This window comes from Papaver somniferum, chromosome 7, assembly GCF_003573695.1.
Source record: "Papaver somniferum cultivar HN1 chromosome 7, ASM357369v1, whole genome shotgun sequence".
Classification (NCBI taxonomy): Eukaryota; Viridiplantae; Streptophyta; class Magnoliopsida; order Ranunculales; family Papaveraceae; genus Papaver; species Papaver somniferum.
Genome location: NC_039364.1, coordinates 59,756,003 through 59,765,773, shown reverse-complemented (window position 1 = coordinate 59,765,773; position 9,771 = coordinate 59,756,003). Strand labels below are relative to the sequence as shown.

General features: G+C 38.2%; 1 long non-coding RNA gene across 3 annotated transcripts in view; it reads left to right on the top strand.

Annotated features, from left to right (window-relative positions):
- The first annotated feature begins 6,591 nt into the window (after positions 1-6,591).
- LOC113297424 overlaps positions 6,592-9,771 on the top strand; it is a 7,543-nt gene continuing 4,363 nt past the window's right edge. For all 3 annotated transcript variants that reach the window (XR_003333471.1, XR_003333474.1, XR_003333472.1), the window contains exon 1: positions 6,592-7,700. This is a non-coding gene — a long non-coding RNA (uncharacterized LOC113297424). The remainder of the gene's footprint in view (positions 7,701-9,771) is intronic.

Sequence of the window (9,771 nt, the reverse complement as noted above, 5' to 3'; positions counted from 1 at the left end):
GGGGGGGTACCTGGTTTTATTCGAAGTTCGTGATGAACTAATTTTGGGTCAATTCCCGGCATGTCCCCCAATTTCCAAGCAAAGATGTCCGCGTATTCCTTTAGAAGTTTGATTAGCGCGGCTTCTCTTTCTTCATCCATCAAGGTGCCTATTCTGATAATCTTCTAGTTTCCCTCAGTACCTATGTTGACTTCTTTAGCTGCTTCGACAGGTGTAAAAGTGGGTTTTGGTTCCCCCAAGAGAGGAACATTCTTTGATTGCTATTTGGTGGGCTCTCCGTCTTCTTTTGTCGCGGAGGTACTTGCTTCTGCGCTGCCAGTGGTGCTTACGTTCAGAAGGCTTTTTCCGGAGATTTCTTCCAGATATGTACCTATGGTTATCTCCTTATTTTTGGATCTTCGGGACTGGTGCTTTTCTTCCCGCTCATTATTGATCTGATTCTGTAAGGTCTGACATTCCTGCGCAGTTACTTGGTCTCCTTTAATTTCCATGACTCCCAGAGGTGTTGGGAATCTGAGATATTGATGGTAGGTTGCAGCTACTCCCTCGAGCTTGTGAACTCATCTTCTTCCGATGATGGCATTGTAGGGTGAAGGTGCATCTACGACGCTGAATCGAGTGTCCACTTTCATGGGCCCTGCGTCTACTTGTAAGACAATGTCCCCTAGGGGCTTTGTATATGCGTCGTTGAATCCGTAGATGGTGTAGTAAGATGACAGCAGTTGCTTGTTGTTGAGTTCCATACGTTTGAACGTGTCATAGAACAGGACGTTGACTGAGCTTCCTCCATCGATGAGAATTTTCTTGGCATTGCACCCTGCTATTGGGAGTGTGAGGACTAGAGGATCATTATGGTATTCCATGTCTTCTTCTACATCATCTGCATCGAAAGTCATGGGCGCATCCATCCATTGTTCGTTCTTGTTTACCTCTTTCCCGTCGATCTTATAAAGCTCACAATAATCTTCGAATTTTTTTCTCAATCTCTTCCCAATCTGGGCGGTTAGGGATGGTCCTTGAATCTCTGAACATGAAATCGTGTTGAGGGTGCGGTTGCCTTATGGTAATTGAACCTGCTTGCCTCTCTTGGTTTCTAACTTCGTCATCAATCTTCTGTATATGTTGCTTCTGGTCTCCTGCGTCGATTAGTTTTTGAATCATTATCTTGAGATTTTTGCACTTTTCTGTTTGATGACCGTTGAAACAGTGGTATTCACAGTATTCCTTGGATTTTTCTGATCTAGGAGGCTGCTTTCCCTTGGACCATGGCCAATCGAAGTTATCCCTACCTTTGATCTCTCTCAGGATCCGCGAATAACTGGTATTCAGCTTGGTATAGACTTGATCTTCAAATTTTTGATCATCTCTTCGTCTATCATCCCTTCGTTCTTTCCTTTCTTCGTTGGGACGCTCTTCTGTGATTCCTCTTTTGGACCCGCTGGCTTGATCCACGGAATTTGTGCGTGTGGGACGTTGAGTATGAGCTCTGGGATTTTCACGCTGAATTTCTTCTAACCTTGCATGCTTTTCTATGATTATCCGGAGATCTCCTTTGGTGGTAGGGATGGTTCTGTGGATCTCGACAAATAAAGGACTCATCTTGTCCATCCCCCATTTGTGGCAGTTGATACTAACCACGGGATCTACGTTGCCAATAGCTTGGCAAATCTTGTGCCATCTATCAGTATATTCTCTGATGGTCTCTTTGTATTTCATCTCCAGCGAGAATAGCTTGTCCATGCCGGTATTGACAACCTTGTTGTACATGTATGTTGCTAGAATTTTTTCTGTGAGTTGGTCGTAGGAGTCGATGGAGTTTGATGGCAAGTTATCAAACCATGACAACGCGGACCCTTTTAAACTTGACGGGAAGTATCTGCATAGTATGGAGTTTTCGTTATCCCAACGGGCCATCATTCGATTATAATATCGAAGATGAGCCGCAGGATCAGTTGATCCGTCATAGCAATCGAAAGTAGGAACCGAACATTTCTGTGGTATGGAGCCCTGGCCAGGTGTGGCGTCAGCGGGGTAGTGTTTGCTTCCTTCATCACTTGCTCTAGTCTTCTGCCTCCCTGCCTAGTCTTTAGCTCCTTGATTTCTGCCAGCATCTCAGCACGCAGATTTTCCATTGCGATCTGGTGCTCTTCATGAATGGTAGATTTTGCTCGTAGGAGGGTGGTACCGTCGTAGTAGTCCGAGTTCTCAGGATTGTAATCAGGGTCTGATCTTTGGCTGCTCCTTGCTCCTCTTTGATTCAATGGAAGTGGGTTGTTTCCGATCACCATTCTTCTATCTTGATTAGGTGCTACGGCCTTGGAGTTAGCTTCGTCGCGTTGGTTTTCTACCTCTGCGCTATGAATGAGTCTTTCCTTGAGTGTTTGGTTCTCTTGTGCTAATATTGCCACATCATATGCGTATGCCTTCTGGTTCTTCCTTAATTCTGTCAGCTCGGCCATCATCTGAGCGGAATGATTTGACCCTTGATTTGGTGTTCGTGCCCGCAATTGCTCATCAGCGGCTATGGTTTGTTCCTCATCCACGATCTGTATTACTTGTTCTGGTGGGTCTAACCGTGCACCTTGGGATCCCGACGGTTGTTGTGAGGGTTGACCTGCTATTAGAAGCGGTTGCTTGGCTGGAAAAGGTATGTTCAGTTCGTTGGTTAAGGGCATCCCATTGAGGGCTTATTATATTCCTGACTCTGCTACGACTTCATGATGTTACTGTAGTTGAGCATTGGTTACTCTGGGAGCTCCAACTCTGGATCCACCAGCTCTTGAAGCTCCTGCTTTGGCTGCCGCGGCATTTACTGCGTTTGCTGCGATGATGTTGGCATTGATGGAGGTCGTGCTTTCTGCATTATCCTGCGCCCTATCCGCTGCCTTTAGATTTTAACCTCTCTGCTTACTCCTAGTTACCACTGGGGTTGTCCTTGGCATCTCTTTTGACGAAGCTTTTGTCTTCCCGACATCTTTGCTTTTCTCCATCTTTTAATATTTTCCTGAAAGAGAGAGAAAAAATCACGAAGACAATGGGCCCCACGTGATATCTATTAGCGTTTTGAGTTCTCAAAAGTGTAAAATCTTGATTTTGATTTTCAAAGACGTGAAAACTTAGAAAATGCATGAAGAATCAGATCTACTTAGATAAACGCGGTTCTCTTCATAATTTTGATTTTCAAAGACGTGAAAACTTAGAAAATGCATGAAGAATCCGATCTACTTAGATAAACGCGGATCTGTTCATAATTTTGATTTTCAAAGACGTGAAAACTTAGAAAATGCATGAAGAATCAGATCTACTTAGATAAACTCGGATCTGTTCATAATTTTGATTTTCAAAGACGTGAAAACTTAGAAAATACATGAAGAATCATATCTACTTAGATAAACGCGGATCTATTCATAATTTTGATTTTCAAAGACGTGAAAACTTAGAAAATGCATGAAGAATCAGATCTACTTAGATAAACGCGGATCTGTTCATAATTTTGATTTTCAAAGACGTGAAAACTTAGAAATTGCATGAAGAATCAGATCTACTTAGATTAATTTGGATCTGCTCAAAATTTTGGTTTTTGAAATCATGAACGGGAAAAACCGTAGTGTTCCATGTGTCGTTATTTTCAGAAAACGAAGCCTGAAACAAGTCACAGGAGAAGATAAATCTTTTACCGGGATGAAGATCCCTGTTTCTAGCGCCAGATTGTGAACACAAAGATCATTGTCATCTGAGTATTCACAAATAATGCGCGCAGACTCATGACAATACAGTAAATAAGCTGCGCCTGAGGGGGATTAATTGGTTATGTCGAATCCTTGACTCAGAGTTCTAATACTCTTCCTCGTCTCATCAACTACAATCATTGTTCTTAGGTTGCACAATAAGATAAATAATGGATGAAGTATAAAACATACGAACATGATATACCATAAGTATCGAATCGAACATGTAAAGTATAAATGCATGAATATAGATGAAACGATTAACTTATATGATTCATCACTCAAATATCTGTCTGCGGGTTTGGGTTTTTCATTATATGTATGATGGTTACAGAAATAGTCGAATGACTTTGAGATCAACATAAGCCTGCGTAACACGAGGAACTTCACTTACACTTTCTCTATCTCTCTGTCTCTCTCCTATTCTCCTCTCAATGTTTCTCCGATTCCCCCCTTCACTTGGGAGGGAGGGGTATTTATAGGGAGGTTACGTGGGGTCCACTTCTGAAGCCCGTTATAACCTTATCCTCTTGTGTCTTGTGCCGCTTACGCAGAAGTCTTCGTGTTCTCGGCTTTATCTGCGTGTTCTGTTTGAATACACAGTGCTATCTGCGCTTCCTACACAAGCTGACTGACACGTATGTTGGTTGAGGGTATTTAATGCGGGTAGTTGAGATGTCTGTCCGCGATAGACAGCTGTCCTCTGCCACTGTCTTATCTGCGTCAGTCGGACTATCCCCAGCCGTAGATCTTAGATCTTTCTGGGGATATGATAAAGTGACTCTTGGTTGTCCACGTGTGATATCATATCTTGATGCTCTTAGCCGCATGTCCTCCACGTGTACCTTTGTGGACACGTGGTAGAAGATGAAATGTGTACCTACAAAAACAATGGCGAAAGGTATCATTGAATATTTCTACATCTACACTTGTATTAGCTTTGTTTTTAATGTTTTCATTCGTTTTATTAATGATGTTAGATCTTGGTCTCTTTCACTTCCTGTTATTAGTTAAATTGCTAAAGCTAATGTGAGGATCAAATTTAACTTTTTGTACGATACTAATATGTGATTGGAAACGATGGATTATCAAGAAGAAGAGGCAGTGCTATTTGATCATATAGGAATGAACAGTGGATAGATTATGTAGAGATCTTTTTCATGCAAAATCAACCATCGACCTGCAGGAACTTTAACACCTTTAATGGAAGACCCAGATCTTGATTCCCTTTTGGGCATTGATGACGATCACCATTGTAATGTACATGTAACACTACTACGAGCAAGAGGAGGAAATTGCAATTATAGTAAGAATAAAAAGAAGTTAATTGTTGCTTGGAAATCTTTTTCTGTGTGCACCGCTGCATCCAAATTTAGACCAGATTTGATCAGGGTTTTGCTAGGTGTTTTGGGATCTCCTCTTGCTCCAGCTCCCCTGTTACCTGGCCAATTTTAGGCGTAAGATATAATCGTTATACTACCTTTTGAATTCGACCATTTATCACTTATCATAGTTTTTATTGGTCAATAATCATTTTCAGTTATTTGCATGTTCATTGTGTTGTCTGTTTTACGATTCATAAAAACGGATGATTCTGAAGCGTTCACAATCTCTGAGAATACTGAAGATGATGCATTTATACCAGAATTTTTTTTTCCTTTTACAATTTTTTGGTGGTTTTATAATGGGGTATCCATATCAAAATTTTTTACTAATCCAACGATTTTCATGTTAACCAGATTATAACCAACATAACTAACTAATGGGGTACCACTAGTATTTCTAGGGGTATATAAAGGAACTCCCTGATAAAATTGTAGGCCTTGAAACTAAATATCCATAATTTCACCGTCCAACGTATTACGTATCCATAATTTAATTTTACAAACAATACCACAATAATACTATTTCTAGGTATACCGGGATAAAAATTCGGCAACATACACCGAGTAAGAATAATATATACCGAGTAAGAATAAAAAAGAGTAGACCCACCTTTAAATTATCCCCTGCAAATCTCCACAGCGGACCCCACTTTTTTCTTTCTTTCTTTCACTTGAGATATAACACGGTATATCCCGGTAAGTGTAGCATTGCTCAATCCTTTAACTAATTTCTGACTCTGAGAGCACCGCGCCAACCTTCCCGAAAACACTCAAAAATAAAGGTGATTCTCTAGTCCTTCTTTCCAATGAATGAGAGTATCTCTATGCAAGAGATAAAGGTTTTAAATTTGCAAGACACCTAGGATTTAAGATCTTATCCACTAAATCTTCATCTCCAATGCAAAGGTGGAGATCATAAATTAAGATGACATTGAATATGGAGGGCAGAGGAAAAAGTCTAAATAAGACTTTCTTCATGATCATGTGTTAACTCTACATCATCTTTTGTTTATAAATTTAAACAAAAACTGTTAGATAATACCTTGGAGATTGGAGATGAAATTTAAGAGGGAGAGTCTTATGTTTATTTTTATTTTTTTCATGTAGTAAATTGTAAAGACCCTCAAGCTCGTCAACGCTATTAGACTAGTCAAGAGACGATTTAGTCGATTATAACTCGATTAGTATGACACGAACGTTAATTAATAGGAATTAATCTAACAACGACCTAGATACGAAACTAGTACCGCTAGATGGACCTCGAAAAGTTACGTGGAATGGACTACTAGAACGTGTCGTTTTGATACCGGACGAAGAAGATATCATCAAATTATGACGAAGGGTAGAATCGCCATTTTATATCTTAACCGACCTGGCTTCCCATAACGTTTGGGTGGGTGTCCTTTATCATGGGTCATTGGATTTATCACCAACATACGTGTCGAGAGAAGAATTTCACTTTCTCTTTTCTTCTTCCTTCTTCATTATTCTTCTTCTCTTCTCTTCTACTCTCTTCTGCATATTTTCTTCTTCTTCTGCTCTTCTCTTTTACGAGGGATTCGAGGGATGTTCTGAGGATTTGATTAGGGTGAATCAACTGATGAAGGTAAAGATACGAATTAGAAGATGTTGTTGAAGAATACAAAAGTAAGCAGTTAGGTATTGAGAAAGTAAGTCGGGGGGAAGTTAGGGTTTCTGAGTTTAATATTGATTGAAGATTCATAAGGAATTAAGTATGTAATTGAGTGATTATAAGAGGGGTTTCGGCTTAATTGAATATGTATAACTGTTTTGATGAAGAATCAGAGAATTAGGGTTGTCCTGTTCTTCCCCAAATTGAGGACTTAGGGTTTTGTTCTCGAACATGTGATTTGAGATGGTTAAGAAAGAATTAACAGATGGGTTTTGATGAACATGAAGTGAAGAGGAAGATTATGATGCCAACTTACAGACCTAGTTACTGAGAGGACTTCAATTTCAGAATTAAGGTAATTGTCTTTTACTGTAAAGTTAGTAAGATTATTATCTTGTTGTTGTGTTTCAAGTTGATGTTGTTGTGGTCTTGATTTTGAGTATATCACTGAAATAGTAATGAATGAATATTATTGAGTTTATAAGTTTCTTAATGAGTTAAGAATTGATATGGATATGGTGGGTTGTGCTGGACCTGTTTTGTGGTTAGGTTGTGCAAGCACATGGAGAAGGATTTAATGATTCTTGAGTGAACTGAGTGCAGATGAAAGAATCATATGAGGTATATGAACTGTAGGTTGGTGGTGGTGATTGTCTCAATATTAAAATGGTTTTGTTAAATTTGTTGTTTAGATTTGATTTGTAATTGGTGGTTGAATTATACAAGTTATATCTGAAATGGATTGATGTGTGTTGGGATTGAAGATTTGAATGAGATAGGCTATGATTCAGCTGAACTAGTGGAGTCAGTTGTTTTGGTTTTGATTGTGATGATGGCGTTTAACTGAACAGTGGAGGGGAATTGTTGGTTATGTAAGATGATATAGTAGGTGGTGGTCTGTACTGGTTTGAATTTCAGTTACAAATGCTAAGCATGTTAATGTTGCAGATGGAGGTGACTGTACTGGTTATGAGTTGTGGTGGTTCTGGTCTTGAAGTTAGATGAATATCAGGTTCTGAGATAGGTTAACGATTTTGAGAATGGTGGAGTTGTTTATAGTCTGAGATAAGACGATTCAGATGTCGCAACTACTGCATTTGCAGATAGGCTAAGCTTACAGTTGTAGTTTAATTATGAAGCTTAACTTAAATTCTATATGTTATTGTTGTATTGAACTTTAGAACCTTGTTCGAATGAATAGAATCAGGTTGCAAGTGAATTTTTAGTCATAATAGAGTATTTGCCTGATAATTTATCTGACTGAGTTGAATCGGTGTTAATTCACTGAGTTACAGATCCTGACCTGAGTCGCCTCAGTTGACTTGACCTTAACCATTGACCCTGGACTTGACCTGACCTTGGACCTTGACTGTTAGTTGACCTGTGACCATCAGTTTGACCATTAGTGGACTCAGATAGACTAGACCTTAGTTAGTGGGCTTGTTTAGAGGACTTTGGCTTAGAACCATTAGATGGATTTGTATGAAATAATGTTATGAGACTTGTGTGAGCTTTTGGATAGAATCTTAGACTTCTTGTGTGATTAACAATTAGTCTATATTAACAACGATAGATTCTGAGGACGAACCAGTGGATCGTAGATCTCGAGGTAGGCGTGGCTTGTCATCAAAATAGGTGGGAATACATTTGACTCTATGGTAACCATTGTTGTTTCTTTACAAAAGTTTATGTTTAACAAACTCATGCATTCCTGTTTGTACATTATATGCACTATTCAACTTGTTTTATGATAATTCTGTTGATTTTGTTAATCTTTCCATGGATTGGAAAGGACCTGTAATGTTTTGTTGTCCATATGAATTGTTATGGGAAATGAGAATTCCCATTCGTTTTCCCAATAGGTGTGTAAGGAATTGGTCGACGCCTATTAGGAAAACGATAGGTGTATAGGATACGCTCCTTCATTTATATCTACATGAATTCTGCTTTTATGCTTAATAGGTGTGTAAGGAATTGGTCGACATCATATAGGCTAATAGGGTGTGGAAGGAAGTGGTCGACACTCAATATATACATTGTTTGACGAAGGAGTTTGTCCATACACATGTTTGTTTATTTTAGTGACTTTGTCACTATTTAATGTTTTCGGAAACATATATTGTTTTCCAAATCTTGCTTATGATTACTTTGAAGTTAAATGTTAATTATTACCACTTTCAGTTTCAGAGACAGACCAAAGTTGCGCAGCGAAAGCTCCGAGAAGTTGACTTCTTTAGTTGGTTATAATCTGTTGTATATTCTATTTGTAAACCAAATGACTATTGTGTATGTATCATTTGAGAGAAGATTTTGTATATATATATTTCTGAGTGGAGTTAGTTTTGGGTTAAGTTTTATAGCAGATTCCTTAATTAAATGCTTAGGTATATGATTTAGATTCGTAGTGCCTATGTATTTAGTTAATCTCTTGGATTAGTCAGCTGCTAGCTTTGGGGGCGCTACATTGTTGGTATCAGAGCTCACCATTAGATCTTACATGGGAATAGATTGGAATAGCCAGTGCCAGTTAGTGAACTAGATTAGTTAAGAACTGGGTTGGGTTGTGAGATAAATCTTAATCACTAAAAGCTATCAATAACTAAAAATATTTATTTGATTGATTGATTGATTTGCTTGCTTGTTTGTTTGTATATTTAATGAAGTAAAAGTTGTAGGGTACTCCCATAACTTTAGCTAATAGGAATTTGAGAATAATTAATTTAAAAAGTATGAACACCTAGATAATTTAATACTATAAAAATAGTGTTATTGATAAATCTTGAAAGTCACATAGTTAATACTTTGACTTACACATAGGGACAACAAATTATAATCACATAAATGTTAATAATATTTTTGGAACTTAATAATATCCGTAAGAATAGTTAGAATAATAGTTGAACCATCAATGTCATAATAAAAATATTTTAATAGTAATTGTAAATGATAATAAAAGTAATAATAATTTTGATAGAGTAATGTTAGCTTTTCTCATTTAGTATCATGTTGAACTTAATTTAACTAA